Below are 20,005 nucleotides of genomic sequence, written 5' to 3' on the forward strand. Positions count from 1 at the left end.
ACCTAACCTGATGCTAAACATTAAACAGATTTACTTTTTGGTACTAAATGAGGTATTATTGGGTTGGACAGAAAGTTCGTTCGGGTTTTTCCATAGCCTCTTACGGAAAAACCCGACTGAACTTTTTGGCCAACCCGATAGGTTAGCTGGAAAGAGTTACAGAGTTTTTTTTTTCTTTTTTAAAGATCTATCTTAATGTGTCATTTAGCTTTTTGTTTTTTTTTTTTTTTTAAAGCTAGGATTTTTTTTTTTTTTTTTTTTTTTTTTTTTTTTTTTGTCTGTGTTGGGTCTTCGTTTCCGCGCGAGGGCTTTCTCTAGTTGCGGCAAGTGTGGGCCACTCTTCATCGCGGTGCGCGGGCCTCTCATTATCGCGGCCTCTCCTGTTCCGGAGCACAAGCTCCAGACGCGCAGGCTCAGCAATTGTGGCTCACGGGCCCAGCCGCTCCGCGGCATGTGGGATCCTCCCAGACCAGGGCCCGAACCCGTGTCCCCTGCATTGGCAGGCAGACTCTCAACCACTGCACCACCAGGGAAGCCCAGTTATAGAGTTTTGATGGTAGAAAATCTGGGCTCCATTCTTGGCTCCTCAGCACTGTTGATGTCAGGAAACTTTGTCACTTGTCTGAACCCAAGCTGACTGATCTGTAAAGCTGGGAAAATACAATCTTATTAAATGGAGAAACTAACAATTTATCTTGCAGAATTGTGAGAATTTAATGAAGTAATGTATGAAATGCACTCAAAACTATTATCTTCACATATTGGCTTCAAGAAGAAAACTATTATTGAAGATAATATAATATTGAAGGTACTATTGAAGCTTACATTATTACCTAATTTTTAAGATATATAAAAGCTAATATTAAGGTAATTTAGTTAACAGAAGGTACCACACCACAAAAACTCTTAAAGTATTTACTGGAATGGTAGGTTGTTACTAAATTCTGAAGGTGAAAATAGATGGCTTTATATGAAACAGGAGGACAAATCAAGATACGTTCAGCATGGAAGTGTCCTTTCCCTAATGACTAGGGAATCAAAGTTGTATCTGTTGGTTGGCTGTCTAGGCCACTTTAGTCTTCACGTTTTAATGCCCTTAAATACAGTCCTTTATTAAAAAGGGAGGAGAAAGTACCTTCTATATGCATATGCAAATTCCTACCCAGACCCTGCAGAGTAGATCCATATATTGATATCCGCATTTTACAGATTAGGAAACTGTAATTGCCTTTCTAAAAATCTCTGTCCCTCACCAGAATTCACAAGAGCTAGACCCTGTGTGCCTTATTCACTTTTATGTACATCAAAAGTCCTCAAATTATGGCCCCCTGCCTATTTTTATAAGGCTTGTGAGCCAAGAATACTTTCTTGCAAAGAACATTTGAAATCAGTTCATTGAAAGAGGGAGTGCTTGCTTTAATTCCATTTAAGTGAACTATTATCTATCCCCCAAATAGTCCTCTTCTTCTCATTAGTACACCTGTATTACAAAAAAATTATACTTAATTATTATATATTACATATAACCTATATGATATACTACATAGTATATCACATTTCACATGTAGTTATTATATTTTAAATTTCATCAAAAATATTGTGGAGGCAGCTCCTTGGCAGAGTCTGCCTCGGCGGGCCTCCGTGGGCCCATCCTTGAGTTTACATCCGAAGGAGCCCTGGCTGGGCTGAGGAAGGCCACAAGACTTGTGACCTTGGCAGCGTCTGAGGCCAAGCTTGCTGGCCCAGCGCGGAACCTGGGCAAGCCGGAAGCTAGGCTCAGCAAGCTGCCTGCCATGTTGTAAGCAGCCCTTTGAATGTCCCAGGTGATGGCAAAGAATGAAGATGCTTGCCAACAGCCAATGAGGAACTGAGGCGCTCTGACCTGATGTGAGTGAGCTTGTGAGCGGCAACTTCCACATCAGTTGAGTCTTTAGATGACTGCAGCCCTAGCCAATAGCTTGACTGCAACCTCATGAGAAACCATGAGCCAGAACCACCCAGCTAAGGTACCAATTGAATTAAGAGAAGCACACCTCCTCCCAAGAACAGTACTCCAGCTATGACATAACGCCTGGGTAGGGTTCGAAGTAGCAGCCAGGCTGTAATATAAGCTGGAACTTCAATCAAGGCAGAGAAGAAACAGTTCAGGAGCTGGCATGAGGCATGGCCAAGGACACTGTGAGTCCTCACTGACTGTCAGGAAGTGAATCTGCTTCCATTGAATAGCTGCTTCTCCTCGTGGCCTCCTGCCTGTAGGGTTGAATCAAACACATTTTTCCCCCTTAATCTGGACATTCAAAAATCACCAGTATATACCTGCATCAGTGGTATGGAGCAAGACCAATAAAAAGTTGGAGATTAAAAAATATATATATTGTGTAATATATATAAATGGATAACTAATAAGAACCTGCTGTATAAATAAATAAATAAAATACAATTTAAAAAAACATATTGTGGAAATGTTTTCTCTCTTGTTACATAGGTGCCTGTATAAGATCCTTGATTTAGCCTCTTGGCCAGCAAAGCCTAAATATCAATATTTACTATCAGGCCCTTTACAGAAAAAGTTTGCTGACCCTTGATACACATCATGCCTAGCACAGTGCTTGACACATAGGTGCTTAATAATTATTTGTTGAATGAATGAATGAATTATGATTATAAATAACTTTGCAAAGGACACAAAGCCAAGTTACCAACCCAGGTCTTTCTGACTTTATAGCCTTAAAAACAATAAAGTTCTCTCTCTTTTTTTTTTAACATCTTTATTGGAGTATAATTGCTTTACAATGGTGTGTTAGCTTCTGGTTTATAACAAAGTGAATCAGTTATACATATACAATATGTTCCCATTTCTCTTCCCTCTTGCATCTCCCTCCCTCCCACCCTCCCCATCCCACCCCTCTAGGTGGTCACAAAGCACCGAGCTGATCTCCCTGTGCTATGCGGCTGCTTCCCACTAGCTATCTATTTTACATTTGGTAGTGTATATATGTCCATGCCACTCTCTCACCCTGTCACATCTTACCCCTCCCCCTCCACATATCCTCAAGTCCATTCTCCAGTAGGTCTGTGTCTTTATTCCCGTCTTGCCACTAGGTTCTCCATGACCTTTTTTTTTTTTTCCCTTAGATTCCATATATATGTGTTAGCATACTGTATTTGTTTTTCTCTTTCTGACTTACTTCACGCTGTATGACAGACTCTAACTCCATCCACCTCACTACAAATACTTCCATTTCATTTCTTTTTATGGCTGAGTAATATTCCATTGTATATATGTGCCACATCTTCTTTATCCATTCATCCGATGATGGACACTTAGGTTGTTTCCATGTCCTGGCTATTGTAAATAGAGCTGCAATGAACATGTGGTACATGACTCTTTTTGAATTATGGTTTTCTCAGGGTATATGCCCAGTAGTGGGATTGCTGGGTCGTATGGTAGTTCTATTTTTAGTTTTTGAAGGAACCTCCGTACTGTTCTCCATAGTGGCTGTATCAGTTTACATTCCCACCAACAGTGCAAGAGTGTTCCCTTTTCTCCACACCCTCTCCAGCGTTTATTGTTTATAGATTTTTTGATGATGGCCATTCTGACTGGTGTGAGATAATATCTCCTTGTGGTTTTGATTTGCATTTCTCTAATGATTAATGCTGTTGAGCATTCTTTCATGTGTCTGTTGGCAATCTGTATATCTTCTTTGGAGAAATGTCTATTTAGGTCTTCTGCCCATTTTTGCATTGGGTTGTTTGTTTTTTTGTTATTGAGCTGCATGAGCTGCTTGTAAATCTTGGAGATTAATCCTTTGTCAGTTGCTTCATTTGCAAATATTTTCTCCCATTCTGAGGGTTGTCTTTTGGTCTTGTTTATGGTTTCCTTTGCTGTGCAAAAGCTTTTAATTTTCATTAGGTCCCATTTGTTTATTTCTGCTTTTATTTCCATTTCTCTAGGAGCTGGGTCAAAAGGATCTTGCTGTGATTTATGTCATAGAGTGTTCTGCCTATGTTTTCCTCTAAGAGTTTGATAGTGTCTGGCCTTACACTTAGGTCTTTAATCCATTTTGAGTTTTTTTTTGTGTATGGTGTCAGGGAGTGTTCTAACTTCATACTTTTACATGTACCTGTCCAATTTTCCCAGCACCACTTATTGTAGAGGCTGTCTTTTCTCCACTGTATATGCTTGCCTCCTTTATCAAAGATAAGGTGACCATATGTGCGTGGGTTTATCTCTGGGCTTTCTATCCTGTTCCATTGATCTATATTTCTGTTTTTGTGCCAGTACCAAACTGTCTTGATTACTGTAGCTTTGTAATATAGTCTGAAGTCTGGGAGCCTGATTCCTCCTGCTCCATTTTTCGTTCTCAAGATTGCTTTGGCTGTTCGGGGTCTTTTGTGTTTCCATACAAATTGTGCAATTTTTTGTTCTAGTTTTGTGAAAAATGCCAGTGGTAGTTTGATAGGGATTGCATTGAATCTGTAGATTGCTTTGGGTAGTAGAGTCATTTTCACAGTGTTGATTCTTCCAATCCAAGAACATGGTATATCTCTCCATCTATTTGTGTCATCTTTAATTTCTTATTTCTTTCATCAGTGTCCTATAATTTTCTGCATACAGGTCTTTTGTCTCCCTAGGTAGGTTTATTCCTAGATATTTTATTCTTTTTGTTGCAGTGGTAAACGGGAGTGTTTCCTTAATTTCCCTTTCAGATTTTTCATCATTAGTATATAGGAATGCAAGAGATTTCTGTGCATTAATTTTGTATCCTGCTACTTTACCAAATTCATTGATTAGCTCTAGTAGTTTTCTGGTAGCAGTTTTAGGAATCTCTATGTATAGTATCATGTCATCTGCAAACAGTGACAGCTTTACTTCTTCTTTTCCGATTTGGATTCCTTTTATTTCTTTTTCTTCTCTGATTGCTGTGGCTAACACTTCCAAAACTATGTTGAATAATAGTGGTGAGAGTGGGCAACCTTGTCTTGTTCCTGATCTTAGTGGAAATGGTTTCAGCTTTTCACCATTGAGGATGATGTTGGCTGTGGGTTTGTCATATATGGCCTTTATTATGTTGAGGAAAGTTCCCTCTATGCCTACTTTCTGCAGGGCTTTTATCATAAATGGGTGTTGAATTTTGTCGAAAGCTTTCTCTGCATCTATTGAGATGATCATATGGTTTTTCTCCTTCAATTTGTTAATATGATGTATCACGTTGATTGATTTGCATATATTGAAGAATCCTTACATTCCTGGAATAAACCCCACTTGATCATGGTGTATGATCCTTTTAATGTGCTGTTGGATTCTGTTTGCTAGTATTTTGTTGAGGATTTTTGCATCTGTGTTCATCAGTGATATTGGCCTGTAGTTTTCTTTCTTTGTGACATCTTTGTCTGGTTTTGGTATCAGGGTGATGGTGGCCTCGTAGAATGAGTTGGGGAGTGTTCCTCCCTCTGCAATATTTTGGAAGAGTTTGAGAAGGATAGGTGTTAGCTGTTCTCTAAACGTTTGATAGAATTCGCCTGTGAAGCCGTGTGGTCCTGGGCTTTTGTTTGTTGGAAGGTTTTTAATCACAGTTTCAATTTCAGTGCTTGTGATTGGTCTGTTTATATTTTCTATTTCTTCCTGGTTCAGTCTCGGCAGGTTGTGCTTTTCTATGAATTTGTCTATTTCTTCCAGGTTGTCCATTTTATTGGCATAGAGTTGCTTGTAGTAATCTCTTATGATCGTTTGTATTTCTGCAGTGTCAGTGGTTACTTCTCCTTTTTCATTTCTAATTCTATTGATTTGAGTCTTCTCCCTTTTTCTCTTGATGAGTCTGGCTAATGGTTTATCAATTTTGTTTATCTTCTCAAAGAACCAGCTTTTAGTTTCATTGATCTTTGCTATTGTTTCCTTCATTTCTTTTTCATTTATTTCTGATCTGATCTTTATGATTTCTTTCCTTCTGCTAGCTTTGGGGTTTTTTTGTTCTTCTTTTTCTAACTGCTTTAGGTGCAAGGTTAGGTTGTTTATTCGAGATGTTTCCTGTTTTTTGATGTAGGCTTGTATTGCTATAAACTTCCCTCTTACAACTGCTTTTGCTGCATCCCATAGGTTTTGGGTCATCGTGTCTCCACTGTCATTTGTTTCTAGGTATTTTTTGATTTCCTCTTTGATTTCTTCAGTGATCACTTCGTTATTAAGTAGTGTATTGTGTAGCCTCCATGTGTTTGTATTTTTACAGATCTTTTCCTGTAATTGATATCTAGTCTCATAGCGTTGTGGTCGGAAAAGATACTTGATATGATTCCAATTTTCTTAAATTTTACCAAGGATTGATTTGTGACCCAAGATATGATCTATCCTGGAGAATGTTCCATGAGCACTTGAGAAAAATGTGTATTCTGTTGTTTTTGGGTGGAATGTCCTATAAATATCAATTAAGTCCATCTTGTTTAATATATCATTTAAACCTTGTGTTTCCTTATTTATTTTCATTTTGGATGATCTGTCCATTGGTGAAAGTGGGGTGTTAAAGTCCCCTACTATGATTGTGTTACTGTCGATTTCCCCTTTTATGGCTGTTAGTATTTGCCTTATGTATTGAGGTGCTCCATGTTGGGTGCATAAATATTTACAATTGTTATACCTTCTTCTTGGATCGATCCCTTGATCATTTTATAGTGTCCTTCTTTGTCTCTTGTAATAGTCTTTATTTTAAAGTCTATTTTGTCTGATATGAGCATTGCTACTCCAGCTTTCTTTTGATTTCCATTTGCATGGAATATCTTTTTCCATCCCCTCAGTTTCAGTCTGTATGTGTCCCTAGGTCTTAAGTGGGTCTCTTGTAGACAGCATATATATGGGTCTTGTTTTTGTATCCATTCAGCCAGTCTGTGTCTTTTGGTTTGAGCATTTAATCCATTTACATTTAAGGTAATTATCGATATGTATGTTCCTATTCCCATTTTCTTAAATGTTTTGGGTTTGTTATTGTAGTTGTTTTCCTTCTCTTGTGTTTCTTGCCTAGAGAAGTTCCTTTAGCATTTGTTGTAAAGTTGGTTTGGTGGTGCTGAACTGAGTCAGCTTTTGCTTGTCTGGAAAGGTTTTAATTTCTCCATCAAATCTGAATGAGATCCTTGCTGGGTAGAGTAATCTTGGTTGTAGGTTTTTCTCCTTCATCACTTTAAATATGTCCTGTCACTCCCTTCTGGCTTGCAGAGTTTCTGCTGAAAGTTCAGCTGTTAACCTTATGGGGATTCCCTTGTGTGTTATTTGTTGTTTTTCCCTTGCTGCTTTTAATATGTTTTCTTTATATTTAATTTTTGATAGTTTGATTAGTATGTGTCTTGGTGTGTTTCTCCTTGGATTTATCCTGTATGGGACTCTCCGTGCTTCCAGGACTTGATTAACTATTTCCTTTCCCATATTAGGGAAGTTTGCAACCATAATCTCTTCAAATATTTTCTCAGTCCCTTTCTTTTTCTCTTCTTCTTCTGGGACCCCTATAATTCGAATGTTGGTGCATTTAATGTTGTCCCAGAGGTCTCTGAGCCTGTCCTCAGTTCTTTTCATTCTTTTTTCTTTATTCTGCTCTGCAGTAGTTATTTCCACTATTTTATCTTCCAGGTCACTTACCCGTTCTTCTGCCTCAGTTATTCTGCTATTGATCCCTTCTAGAGTATTTTTAATTTCATTTATTGTGTTTTTCATCGTTGCTTGGTTCCTCTTTAGTTCTTCTACGTCCTTGTTAAATGTTTCTTGCATTTTTTCTATTCTATTTCCAAGATTTTGGATCATCCTTACTATCATTATTCTGAATTCTTTTTCAGGTAGACTACCTATTTCCTGTTCATTTGTTAGGTCTGGTGTGTTTATGCCTTGCTCCTTCATCTGCTGTGTGTTTTTCTGTCTTCTCATTTTGCTTATCTTACTGTGTTTGGGGTCTCCTTTTCACAGGCTGCAGGTTCGTAGTTCCCGTTGTTTTTGGTATCTGTCCCCAGTGGCTATGGTTGGTTCAGTGGGTTGTGTAGGCTTCCTGGTGGAGGGGACTAGTGCCTGTGTTCTGGTGGATGAGGCTGGATCTTGTCTTTCTGGTGGGCACGTCCACATCTGGTGGTGTGTTTTGGGGTGCCTGTGGCCTTATTATGATTTTAGGCAGCCTCTCTGCTAATGGATGGGGCTGTGTTCCTGTCTTGCTAGTTGTTTGGCATAGGGTGTCCAGCACTGTAGCTTGCTGGTCGTTGAGTGAAGCTGGGTCTTGATGTTGAGATGGAGATCTCTGAGAGATTTTCGCCGTTTGGTATTATGTGGAGCTGGGAGGTCTCTTGTGGACCCGTGTCCTGAAGTTGGCTCTCCCACCTCAGAGGCACAGCCTTGATGCCTGGCTAAGAGCACCAAGAGCCTTTCATCCACACGGCTCAGAATAAAAGAGAGAAAAAATAGAAAGAAAGAAAGAGGATAAAATAAAATAAAATAAAATAAAGCTATTATAATAAAAAGTAGGAAAAAAATTTATTAAGAAATTTTTTAAAATAAATTTATTAATTTTTTATAATAAAAAATAAAAAATTAGGGCTTCCCTGGTGGCGCAGTGGTTGAGAGTCTGCCTGCTAATGCAGGGGACACGGGTTCGAGCCCTGGTTTGGGAAGATCCCACATGCCACGGAGCGGCTGGGCCCGTGAGCCACAACTGCTGAGCCTGCGCGTCTGGAGCCTGTGCCCCGCAACGGGAGGGGCCGCGATAGTGAAAGGCCCGCGCACGGCGATGAAGAGCGGTCCCCGCACCGCGACGAAGAGGGGCCCCCACTTGCCGCAACTAGAGAAAGCCCTCGCGCGAACCGAAGACCCAGCACAGCCAAAAATAAATAAATAAATAAATAAATAAATAAATAAATAAATAATAAAAAATTATTAAGAAAAAAATTTAACAAGAATTTTAAAAAATTTTTAAAATAAAAAATAAGGAAAAATTATTAAGAAAAAATTTATTAAGAAAAAAAATTCTTTAAGTAAAAAAAAAAAAAAAAAGGACGGACCGAACTTAGCACAAATGGTGAAAGCAAAGCTATACAGACAAAATCTCACCCAGAAGCATACACATATGCACTCACAAAAAAAGGAAAAGGGGAAAAATTAATATATCCTGCTCCCAAAGTCCACCTCCTGAATATTTGGATGATTCGTTGTCTATTCAGTTATTCAACAGATGCAGATACATCAAGTTGTTTGTGGAGCTTTAATCCGCTGCTTCTGAGGCTGCTGGGAGAAATTTCCCTTTCTCTTCTTTGTTCGTACAGCTCCAGGGGTTCAGCTTTGGATTTGGACCCGCCTCTGCGTGTAGGTCGCCTGAGGGCATTTGTTCTTTGCTCACACAGGACGGGGTTAAAGGAGCAGCTGCTTCGGGGGCTCTGGCTCACTCAGGCGGGGGCGGGGAGGGAAGGGTACGGATGTGGGCGAGCCTGCAGCGGCAGAGGCCAGCGTGTTGTTGCAGTAGCCTGGGGCACGCCGTGCATTCTCCCGGGGAAGTTGTCCCTGGATCACGGGACCCTGGCAGTGGCGGGCTGCACAGGCTCCCGGGAGGGGCGGTGTGGAGCGTGACCTGTGCTCGCACACAGGCTTCTTGGTGGCAGCAGCAGCAGCCTTAGCGTCTCATGCCCGTCTCTGGGGTCCGCGCTGATAGCCGCGGCTCGCTCCCGTCTCTGGAGCTCGTTTAGGCGGCGGCGCTCTGAATCCCCTCTCGTTGCGCACCACGAAACAAAGAGGCAAGAAAAAGTATCTTGCCTCTTTGGCAGCTGCAGACTTTTTCCCGGACTCCCTCCCGGCTAGCTGTGGTGCGCTAACCCCTTCAGGCTGTGTTCACTCAGCCAACCCCAGTCCTCTCCCTGCGATCCGACCGAAGCCCGAGCCTCAGCTCCCAGCCCCTGCCCGCCCCGGCGGGTGAGCAGACAAGCCTCTCGGGCTGGTGAGTTCTGCTGGGCGCCGAGCCTCTGTGCAGGAATCTCTCCGCTTTGCCCTCCGCACCCTTGTGGCTGCGTTCTCCTCCGTGGCTCCGAAGCTTCCCGCCTCTGCCACCCGCAGTCTCCGCCCCCGAAGGGGCTTCCTAGTATGTGGAAACCTTTCCTCCTTCACAGCTCCCTCCCACTGGTGCAGGTCCCGTTCCTATTCGTTTGTCTCTGTTATTTCTTTTTTATTTTGCCCTAACCAGGTACGTGGGGAGTTTCTTGCCTTTTGGGAGGTCTGACGTCTTCTGCCAGCGTTCAGTGGGTGTTCTGTAGGAGCAGTTCCACGTGTAGATGTATTTCTAATGTATCTGTGGGAAGGAAGGTGATCTCCGCGTCTTACTCTTCCGCCATCTTGCCCAGACCCCCAATAAAGTTCTCTTTATGGGCAAAAGGAAAGAAATCCTTAGGTTGTTGTTTTTGTTTTGTTTTTTTAAAAAATATTTATGTATTTATTTAGGCTGTGCTGGGTCTTAGTTGCGGCATGCAGGATCTTCGTTGCGGCATGCGGGACTTTTTTTTTTACTTGCAACATGCGGACTTCTTAGTTGCAGCATGCATACAGGATCTAGTTCCCTGACCAGGGATTGAACCCTGGCCCCCTGCATTGGGAGCGTGGATTCTTACCCACTGGACCACCAGGGAAGTCCCTTAAGTTGTTTTTAAAAAGGAGCATTATAATTATTTGCGTATATTATTTTCTTCTCTAAATCACCAGGAGTGAACATTTTATGTGAAACCTGATAATAGTATGGATACTGGGTATAATTGATAAGTACTTGACAATAAACTTTATTTATGTAAAGTTATAAGTTACATTATAGTTTTTCTAAAAATATAATTTAAAAATCAAAGTACAAGTTTTATTGTGGCCAAAAGCTATATCAGGAATTTTTTTCTTTAGCCATTCTTTCTGCATTGTTAAGAGAGCTATTGATAGTCTAGAGGAGGAGTTGGCGCACTATAGCCAAAGCCAGTTAGCTGTCTGGTTTTGTGAAAAAGTAGTATTTGAACACAGCTGCATCTGTTTGTTTACAGATGATCTACAGCTGCTTTCATGCTGAAGTGCAAAAGTTCAGTGGTCTGTTTAATGGACTGTATGGCCAACGAAGCCTAAAATTCTTAGTATTGGCCATTGATAGAAAAAGTTGGACACCTGGTCTAGAAAGCACATTAACCACCTATTTCTCTATTTCTCTTAGTTCTGTCGTTTATGAAATTAATATACCAGAAAGCCACTTGGTGTTGGATAGATAAAAAGGATAAGGATGACCAAAGAACACATCTGTACCTGCTGCAGAACTGCTTTTGCCTGTTTTTATTATCTCTCATATTAGTTGTCTGCTGGTTCATAAGCAGATTGGAACTATGTCTACCTTTTGGACCACAATTTACCCAGCTCTAAGCATGTTGAATGATTGAACAAACGTATTTGTATGGAGTCTAAGCAATAAGTTTCCTTGAGAGTTGATTACTAGAAAAAGTTTTGCAAACACTGACTCCCAAAGCTCTAGCTCTAGCTCAGGCGCTTTTTTTTTTTAACATCTTTATTGGAGTATAATTGCTTTACAATGTTGTGTTAGTGTCTGCTGTATAACAAAGTGAATCAGCTATATGTATACATATATCCCTTATACCAGATTACAAACATCTATATTTATATCCAACTGACTGCTTAGTGAACTGGTTTCATGTAAGCAAATCAAACTCAACATATATCAAAAGCTAAATTCTGTTATTCCTCAATCCTCTTATACATACTGAATCCATGATGTATTTCACATCACCACCAGCATGGTGAGCCCAAGCCATGATTCTGTCATTAAACACAAAGGTTTAAAAGTAACTGTTATATCACTTACAGAGTTACTTAGTGATTCTCTTTCTTTTAAAAATCTAAACTATGTCTTAGCATTCAAAGCTCTTAATGATTTAGCCACTTTCTTTAGCCACATCTAATGACATTCACTCCTGTGTACCCTGCTACTTGACTCACATTCTGAGTCATTCACAGAAAATACTATCTTTTTCATTCTTCAGAGTTTTTGCATATACTGTATCTTGTGCCTAGAATGCCTTCCCACCAACTTGTTTTCCTGGCAAACATTTATCCTTTAGCTTTCACCTCAAGAATTACTTTCTTCTTGAGACCTTTCTTCTCTCAGGAAGATGTTCCTCCATGGATTTATGTGTAATTCCATTTTAGAAACTACTGTATGTTTTTTATATTGCATGTTCACTATGTACCAGGCACTGTGTTTAATATTTTCCTTATATAGTTCACTCTTGAAGTAGGTATTATCCTCATTTTATGCACAAGGAAATTGATTTTAAGAAACAATAACTGGACCAGTCTCTCATTGCTAGAAATGGCAGAGCCAGCATTGAAGCCCAGGACTTTGTGAATCTAGTGCTTTAAAACACCGCTAGTATTGCCCCTCATATTTGTCTTTGTTGTAAATTCTAAGCATCTTGATTGCTTTTTGCATCTTTTATGCATCAGTATTAGATGAATTAATCACTTAAACGATTTCAGTTTTCTTTCATTTGGCTGCTAATAAGCTTATTAACTCTGTATTTACTTCTTAGTTGTGTTAGTTGGTTACATTAGTTTTCTAGTGGAATTTTTACCTTCCCTGTTAACATGCCTCTTGACCTTTTATCTTTTTCCTAGTGGTACCATTGTGCATATGTATTATGGAGAGCTTTTTCTTTTCCTTTTGAAGTCAGTGGAACATAATTAATATAAAATTATGTTTAAATCCAGAGCAAATATCTGACATCTGCTATGCCTTGTTCCTTGGCTCATAGCAGATGTTACCAGTCTAAGCTTTTCCTGCCAAGTCTAGATTTAGCAGACTACACTGCCACCACAAATCGTCAGCATTGGCATCTGTTTGTCTTGTCTTGTTTGTGTCTCCCTAAAACAGTTGAACTGAGACCTGTAGAATGAGCAGAAACTTGTTAGGAAATTACTAATAGCTTGGCTTCACTATAATATAAGGTACCTAGAGAGAATGGCAGCGAGTGGAGGCCTAGGGTTCACGTGAAAGAAAGTTACTGTAGTAATCCAACCGAGCAATGAAGAGGCCTGAATTAAGGTTTTGGCAGTAAGTATGGAAAGAAAAGGGTTTATGTGAGAGCTATTTGGAAGGTAGAGTCAATAAGTCTTTGTAACTGATAGCGAGGGAAAGAGAGAGGTGTCTGGCAGCTCACCTCAAGAAGGGCATCATTGTTGTGCTATATCCTGCACTTGCTAACATATATTTCCCAATTTCATCCAGAATGTAAAGGAACCTGAAAATCTAGCTGGTGACTTTTTACTTTTAAGGTGGAGTTACCCTCCTAAAAGAAACCCAGTGAGTAGAAATTTAAAATAGCAGTTCTGCGACGACCTGTTAACGTCTTGCTTCATTGGATAGGCCTTGGCCTTATTGAGCTTCAGATTCCTTTTGGTGAGTCACAAAGAAATTTCTCTGCCAGTGAACTCTTATGCCTCCATGAAACTCCTCTATTTCCTGTGGTGGTTAATGACTTTAGATACCACGTGAGCAATTTCAGACACCTTAGCCATGGATAATGAATACCACCATGTCAATAAACAGATATGTACCTTCAACAAATTCATTATCTGTGCCTCTGCTTTCCTACTGCTCTGCCTCCTGCCCAAAAACAACAATAAAGAGGCCCTAAAAACTAATGGGAAAGCTAATTTTTAATAAATTATCCTTTAAAGGAGTTGATTTCCTTTAGCCTCAGAATTATTTCTAAGAGACAGATGGTAATTTATTATAGCTATTTTTCTTCAATTTTGTGATTTCTTCAGTGCATGCCACAACCAGTGATTTAGAGACAGGTTTTCAATGAAAAAAGAAATACTGTCACATTGAATGTTACCATGGATTTTAAAAGGCTCTTGATTTTAAGAAATGTTAACATATTAAAAAATATATGCTTATTAGAATAAGCAAAGAGTATTTGCTGGTGCTCAATACTTGAGAGATAATGACCTTCAGTAGAAAATAACCTAATGTGTCTCTTCTGGGATGTCTATCCACCACTTAACAGAAAATGACCTCATTTATCCCTCAAAAGTAAAGGGAAGATAAGAGATAATCTCTGTCCTTTGGTTTCTAGTAACAGGTTTAGAACTCTTTGGAAAGTGAATAAATTTGGCAATAGATGCGTTTAACCTAAATGACAATTTCAGTAAAGCCCATTGCCCATTGCCTTTACTCCTTTTACTCCTTAGGAAGCTGGTCATGTGTTAGCAAGTCATAAGGGTCATCTTTTATCATTTGCTAATTTGGATATATTTTGACAAGGGTTAGATATTTCTCTACTGCCATAAATACTGTTTTCAAAAGTAAACTAAGGTTGTTATCTTTCATTTTTATTTGCCTTGTTAATATTAATTTGTTTTACTTTATTTGAGATATAATTCATACAACATAAAATAATAATACAACATAAAATTTGCCATATTAAAATATATTCATTGATTTTTAGTATATTCATTGAGTTTTAGTATAGTCACTGTGTTGTACAACCATAACCACTATCTAATTCGAGAACATTTCCGTCACCCCAAGAAGAAACTGTACCCATTAGCAATCCATTCCGTTCAAACCCCTTCCTGCTCAAATCCCCTGGCAGCCCCCAATCTACTTTCTGTCTTTATGGATTTGCCTATTATGGACATTTCTTATAGATGGAATCATAAAATAAGTGGCCTTTTGTGTCTTCTTTCACTTAGCATAATGATTTCAAGGTTTATTCATATTATAGTATATATCAGTATTCCATTCCTTTTTATTGCCAAACACTGTTCCATTGTTTGGTTTATACCACATTTTATTTATTCATCATCAATTGATGATCATTTGGATTTTTTCACTTTTTGGCTGTTAGGAGTAATGTTGCTATGAATGTTGGTATACAAGTGTTTGTGTGGCCATGTATTTTCATTTCTCTTCTGTATGTACCTAGGAGTATAATTACTGGGTCATATGGTATTTTTCTGAGGAACTGCCAAACTGTTTTCCATAGTCGCTATACTATTTTACATTCCCATCAGCAATTTATGAGGGTTTCAATTCTCCAAAGCTTATATTTTAATAATAATGATAAGAGCTAACATTTGAGAACTTACTATATACTAGATCCTATGCTATTTTACATACATTATCATTTAATTCATAGTACAACCCAGATCATGGAGAATAAATAACTCCCGAGGTCACATGGATAGTAGATGATGAAGCAAGGGTTGAACATAAGTTTGATGCCACAGAATGAATACTTAATGCTTTATTTATTGGAAAGCATTTTCACCTACTTTTAACTTTGGAAAATGTTCCTTAAAGAGTACCATTTACTCTGTGGTAATGTGTAAGTAGCCATAATTTACCCTCATAAATGAATTGCATGCGGTGGTGTAGAAAGAGCACTGGATTTCTAATGGGGAAAAACCTGAACTCTGCTAGTTACTAGGTGCGTAAGTTTAGTTACTTCTTTGATCCTCTGTTTTCTCATGCAAGTATATGTGAATACTTTTCAGCATAGTCTTGTCAAATAGTTGGAACTCAGCAAATGTTGTTTAAATATTAATAGTAAATTATCAGAGAAACAGTGGCAGTTTTACTTTTTTTTTTCCTGTGTCTGGCATTCTTTTGGAAGTTGATAGCAACTTGGGCCAAATTATTTATACTTGTGGATATGGAAATGTTGGGTTGCATTTTCTTTAGTTTTCTAGTGAACTTCAGGTGGTCCAGTGAATGTTTTATGTTGATAATATACCTGCAGGCTTTTCCAGTCAGAAGGGATCAGTGCCTTAATTATGGCTGGGAAGTCTCCTGTGGCAAGAGTGCCCTTGTAGGTGACTTAAGAAACGCGCTTTTCCCCTCCAGAGATTTTTTTTCAAGTGTGCACACTTGTATTGGTCATAACCTCTCAATTATATACTCAGGAGTACTGCTCCTTCATAACCACATTTGTTTATTTAGTAAACATACCTGTAACTCTAGTATTAGTGTGTTTTGAAAGAAGTTACATAAAAATACCAATTTAAAGTTATATCTCATTACTTCAGCTACTAAGCAGATAAACCTGGGAAGTAAAAATAAAATCTCCTAAAATTTCCTATGTATAAGAAGCTTTAGGAACCCATTGAAGAATATGATAATGATGTGTATGTCTCTTTTTATTTATTTATTTATTTGTTTGTTTGTTTATTTTTGGCTGCGTTGGGTCTTCATGCTGCGCGCGGGCTTTCTCTAATTGCGGTGAGCAGGGGCTACTCTTCGTTGCGGTGCATGGGCTTCTCATTGCGGTGGCTTCTCTTGTTGCAGAGCATGGACTCTGGGTGCGTGGGCTTCAGTAGTTGTGGCACATGGGCTCAGTAGTTGTGGCTTGTGGGCTCTAGAGTGCAGGCTCAGTAGTTGTGGCGCACGGGCTTAGCTGCTCCACAGCATGTGGGATTTTTCCCAGACCAGGGCTCGAACCCATGTCCTCTGCATTGGCAGACAGATTCTCAAACACTGTGCCACCAGGGAAGCCCGATGTGTATATGTCTTGATTCTTGTCTGAGCTGAAAATGAGAGGATGGAGTATATAAGATGTATTGAGAATTTATTGTAGTGTTTTTAGAACTTCTTTTGATTGTTGCCTGTAGTATGAAATATGTATTTCTTGAGATTTAACAACTTGCAAAATGCAGTAGATACCCTACCTCATACCATATGCAAAAATTAACTCAAAATGGATTAACAGCCTAATGAAAAGAGCTAGAACCATAAACCTCTTAGAATAAAATATAGGGATAAACCTTCACGACCTTGGCCTTGGCAGTAGAGTCTTAGATCTGACACCAAAAGCATGTGAGCAACCAGAAAAACAATAGATAAATTGGACTTTATCAAAATTAAAAACTTTTGTGCATCAAATAACATTATGAAGAAAGCGAAAAGACAACCTACAAAATGGGAGAAAATATTTGTAAATCGTATGACTGATAAGAACTTAATATCTAGACTATATAAGGAACTCCTAAAACTCAACAACAAAAAGACCAACCCAGTTTAAAAATGAGCAAAATTTTTAAGTAGACATTTCTCTAAAGATATACAAAGATTAATAATTAGCACATGAAAAGATGCTCAACATCTTTAGTCACTGGGGAAGTGAAAATCAAAAACACAATGAGATATTACTTTATACCTAATAGGATGACTGTTTTTTAAAAAGAAAATAATAAGTATTGGTGAGATTGTGGAGATATTGAAACTCTGATGGGAATGCAAAATGGTGCAGCTGTTGTGGAAAACAGTTTGGCGCGTCCTCAAAAAGCTAAACATAGAATTGCCGTGGGGCCTATCAGTTCTACTCCTAGCTATATACGCAAAAGAATTGAAAACAGAGACTCAAACAGATACTTGTATGCCAGTGTTTATTGTAGCGTAATTCATAATAGCCAAAAGGTTGAAACTACCCAAGTGTCCATCAACAGATGAATGGATAAACAAAATGTGGTGTATTCATACAATGCAGTATTTTTCATCCCTGAAAAGGAATGAAGTTCTTATATGTGCTACCACATGGGCAATCCTCGAAAACATTACACTAAGTAAAAGAAGCCAGGCACAAAAGGACAAATATTGGATGATTCCACTTATAAGAACTATCTAGGGCTTCCCTGGTGGCGCAGTGGTTGAGAGTCCGCCTGCCAATGCAGGGGACACGAGTTCGAGCCCTGGTCTGGGAAGATCCCACATGCCTTGGAGCAACTGGGCCCGTGAGCCACAATTACTGAGCCTGCGCGTCTGGAGCCTGTGCTCCGCAACAAGAAAGGCCACGACAGTGAGAGGCCCACGCACCGCAGTGAAGAGTGGCCCCCGCTCGCTGCAACTAGAGAAAGCCCTCGCACAGAAATGAAGACCCAACACAGCCATAAATAAATTAAAAAAAAAAAAAAAAAAAAAGAACCAAAGTCCCATGCCACCTTAAAAAAAAAAAAAAAGGACTATCTAGAATAGGCAAATTCATAGAGACAAAGTAGATTAGAGATTACCACATGCTGCAGGGTGGGAGGAGAATAGGGAGTTATTGCTTAAAGTTTAAAGAGTTTCTGTTTGGAGGGAATTCCCTGGAGGTCCAGTGGTTAGGACCCTGTGCTTCCCTTCCTGAGGGCTAGGGTTCAATCCCTGTTCGGGGAACTAGCATCCCACAAGCCACATGGCATGTCCAAAAAAAAAAAAGTTTCTGTCTGGATAATAAAAAAAACTTTTGGAAATAAAAAGTGTTAATGGTTATACAACATTGTGAATGTGATTGATAAATGCCACTGAATTATACTCTTAATGGTTAAAATTGCAAATTTTATGTTTATATGTAAACATTATATCTCTATACTAAATTCGTATATATTTCACAATATTTAAAAAGGCAGCAGTTAGGGAATTTTCTCTAGATCTGGCAGTAATCTTAGCTTCAACATACTATCATGTTGGATACAGAGTATAACAAGGCAAGCCATTCAGTATAATATAGGGTTAATTACTCAGAAAATAAAAGTAGGGAACTAAATCAGTCACCAATAATTTTGTTTAAATATGACATTTTTATTAATATATCTGAAACAAAAGTGTCATGAAACAATGTTTATGTACAGTTTGAAGAATACCAATATACTTCCTACCAGCTCTTAATTCTCTGTGTATTTTCTGCTGTGTTCCAGTTGGTTCTTGTGATGTTTTTCTGGATCCATTTTCAGGTTTGCATTTATATAAGTAGCTGTGGCACTGTGAGTATCTGATCTTCCTAATCTCATCTCTTTTATTAGCAACAAAACCTCCATTTTACAGATGAAGATCCTGAAATTCAGAGAGGTGATTGACCTTGACAAGATCACACTGCTGATAGAGCCTGGATTTGAATCTCAATCTATTTTATACTAAAGCCTTATTTCCCTTTCTATTTAGATTATTGATATAAAGTAGATCTCTTGGAAAGAGGTACTTACCTATCACACACTTTCCATTTAGGCCTAGTTTAGGTATATGGTTACTCTTACCTATGATACAAAATAGCTATGGTAGAGATCTTATTTTTCTTGCTGGATTTTTGTCAGATACTTGCAAGGTACCTTTTCCTTAACTAAGACTTCAGAATAGACTACTTTTGAGGTAGCTTCTGAAATTTTTGACATGTGTAAATGTGCCAAATTTATAGGTTAACAGATTCCAGCTGCCTGTCCCACTAAGAGTTCCTTTAGCAGGAGTTGTAGTGTCTTACTTATCCTGATGTCAAGCACAGTGTCTGGCATACAATAAAGTCCTGATAAAGGACTGTTTATCCTGTTTGTGGAATGAGCTAATTAACTGATACATACCTGTGCTCTGGTCAGTTGTTGGGGTTTTTGTGTTCTTTTGATTTTCAAAACCATGTTGTTAGAGAAATCTTGCCATCGAAATAGAAATATTTCCTGTGTGTGTGTGTGTGTGTGTGTGTATATATATATATATATATATATATATATATATTTTTTTTTTTTTTGGTGAAAAAAAGAACCATCCAAAATTTATTCTCCGACAGACAGCATCAGCAGGTAAAAACTACAGGGATTTCTCCGTAGATCATACGTTCACAAGGCATTATTAGCTTAACAAGTGAGAAAGCCTCTGGTGTGTTTTCCGTAACAATATCCACTTCACCGTGTAAACAGGTACTATTATTGTGTTCACTTACAATTCCAGAAGGAAAGGCACAACTTGGCAAAACAAAAAAAAATTTTTTTTGGACCCTAAAGTCAGGTGCAATTACCTGAGACTTGAGAACAGTCGCAATCCACTTTTCCACATAGAGGGGCAAAGACTTCACCCAGAAATGTGGGTCTTTCTTTCTCCTTCCTTGTTAAATCCTCAAGAGTAACGCTTCATCGTCTGCTTAATATCACATATACAAAAGGGGGATTAAGAAAAAAAGAATCACAACATCTTGAACTTCCAACTGCTCGCACCAA

General features: G+C 38.8%; 1 protein-coding gene and 1 long non-coding RNA gene across 2 annotated transcripts in view; one reads left to right on the plus strand and one right to left on the minus strand.

Annotated features, from left to right (window-relative positions):
* RSF1 (remodeling and spacing factor 1) overlaps nucleotides 1-20,005 on the plus strand; it is a 186,384-nt gene that overhangs the window by 81,748 nt on the left and 84,631 nt on the right. The window lies entirely within an intron of this gene.
* LOC118898933 overlaps nucleotides 19,635-20,005 on the minus strand; it is a 94,212-nt gene continuing 93,841 nt past the window's right edge. Inside the window, exon 3 of the long non-coding RNA XR_005020859.1 lies at nucleotides 19,635-19,925. This is a non-coding gene — a long non-coding RNA (uncharacterized LOC118898933). The remainder of the gene's footprint in view (nucleotides 19,926-20,005) is intronic.

Source organism: Balaenoptera musculus, chromosome 8 (assembly GCF_009873245.2).
Source record: "Balaenoptera musculus isolate JJ_BM4_2016_0621 chromosome 8, mBalMus1.pri.v3, whole genome shotgun sequence".
Taxonomy (NCBI): Eukaryota; Metazoa; Chordata; class Mammalia; order Artiodactyla; family Balaenopteridae; genus Balaenoptera; species Balaenoptera musculus.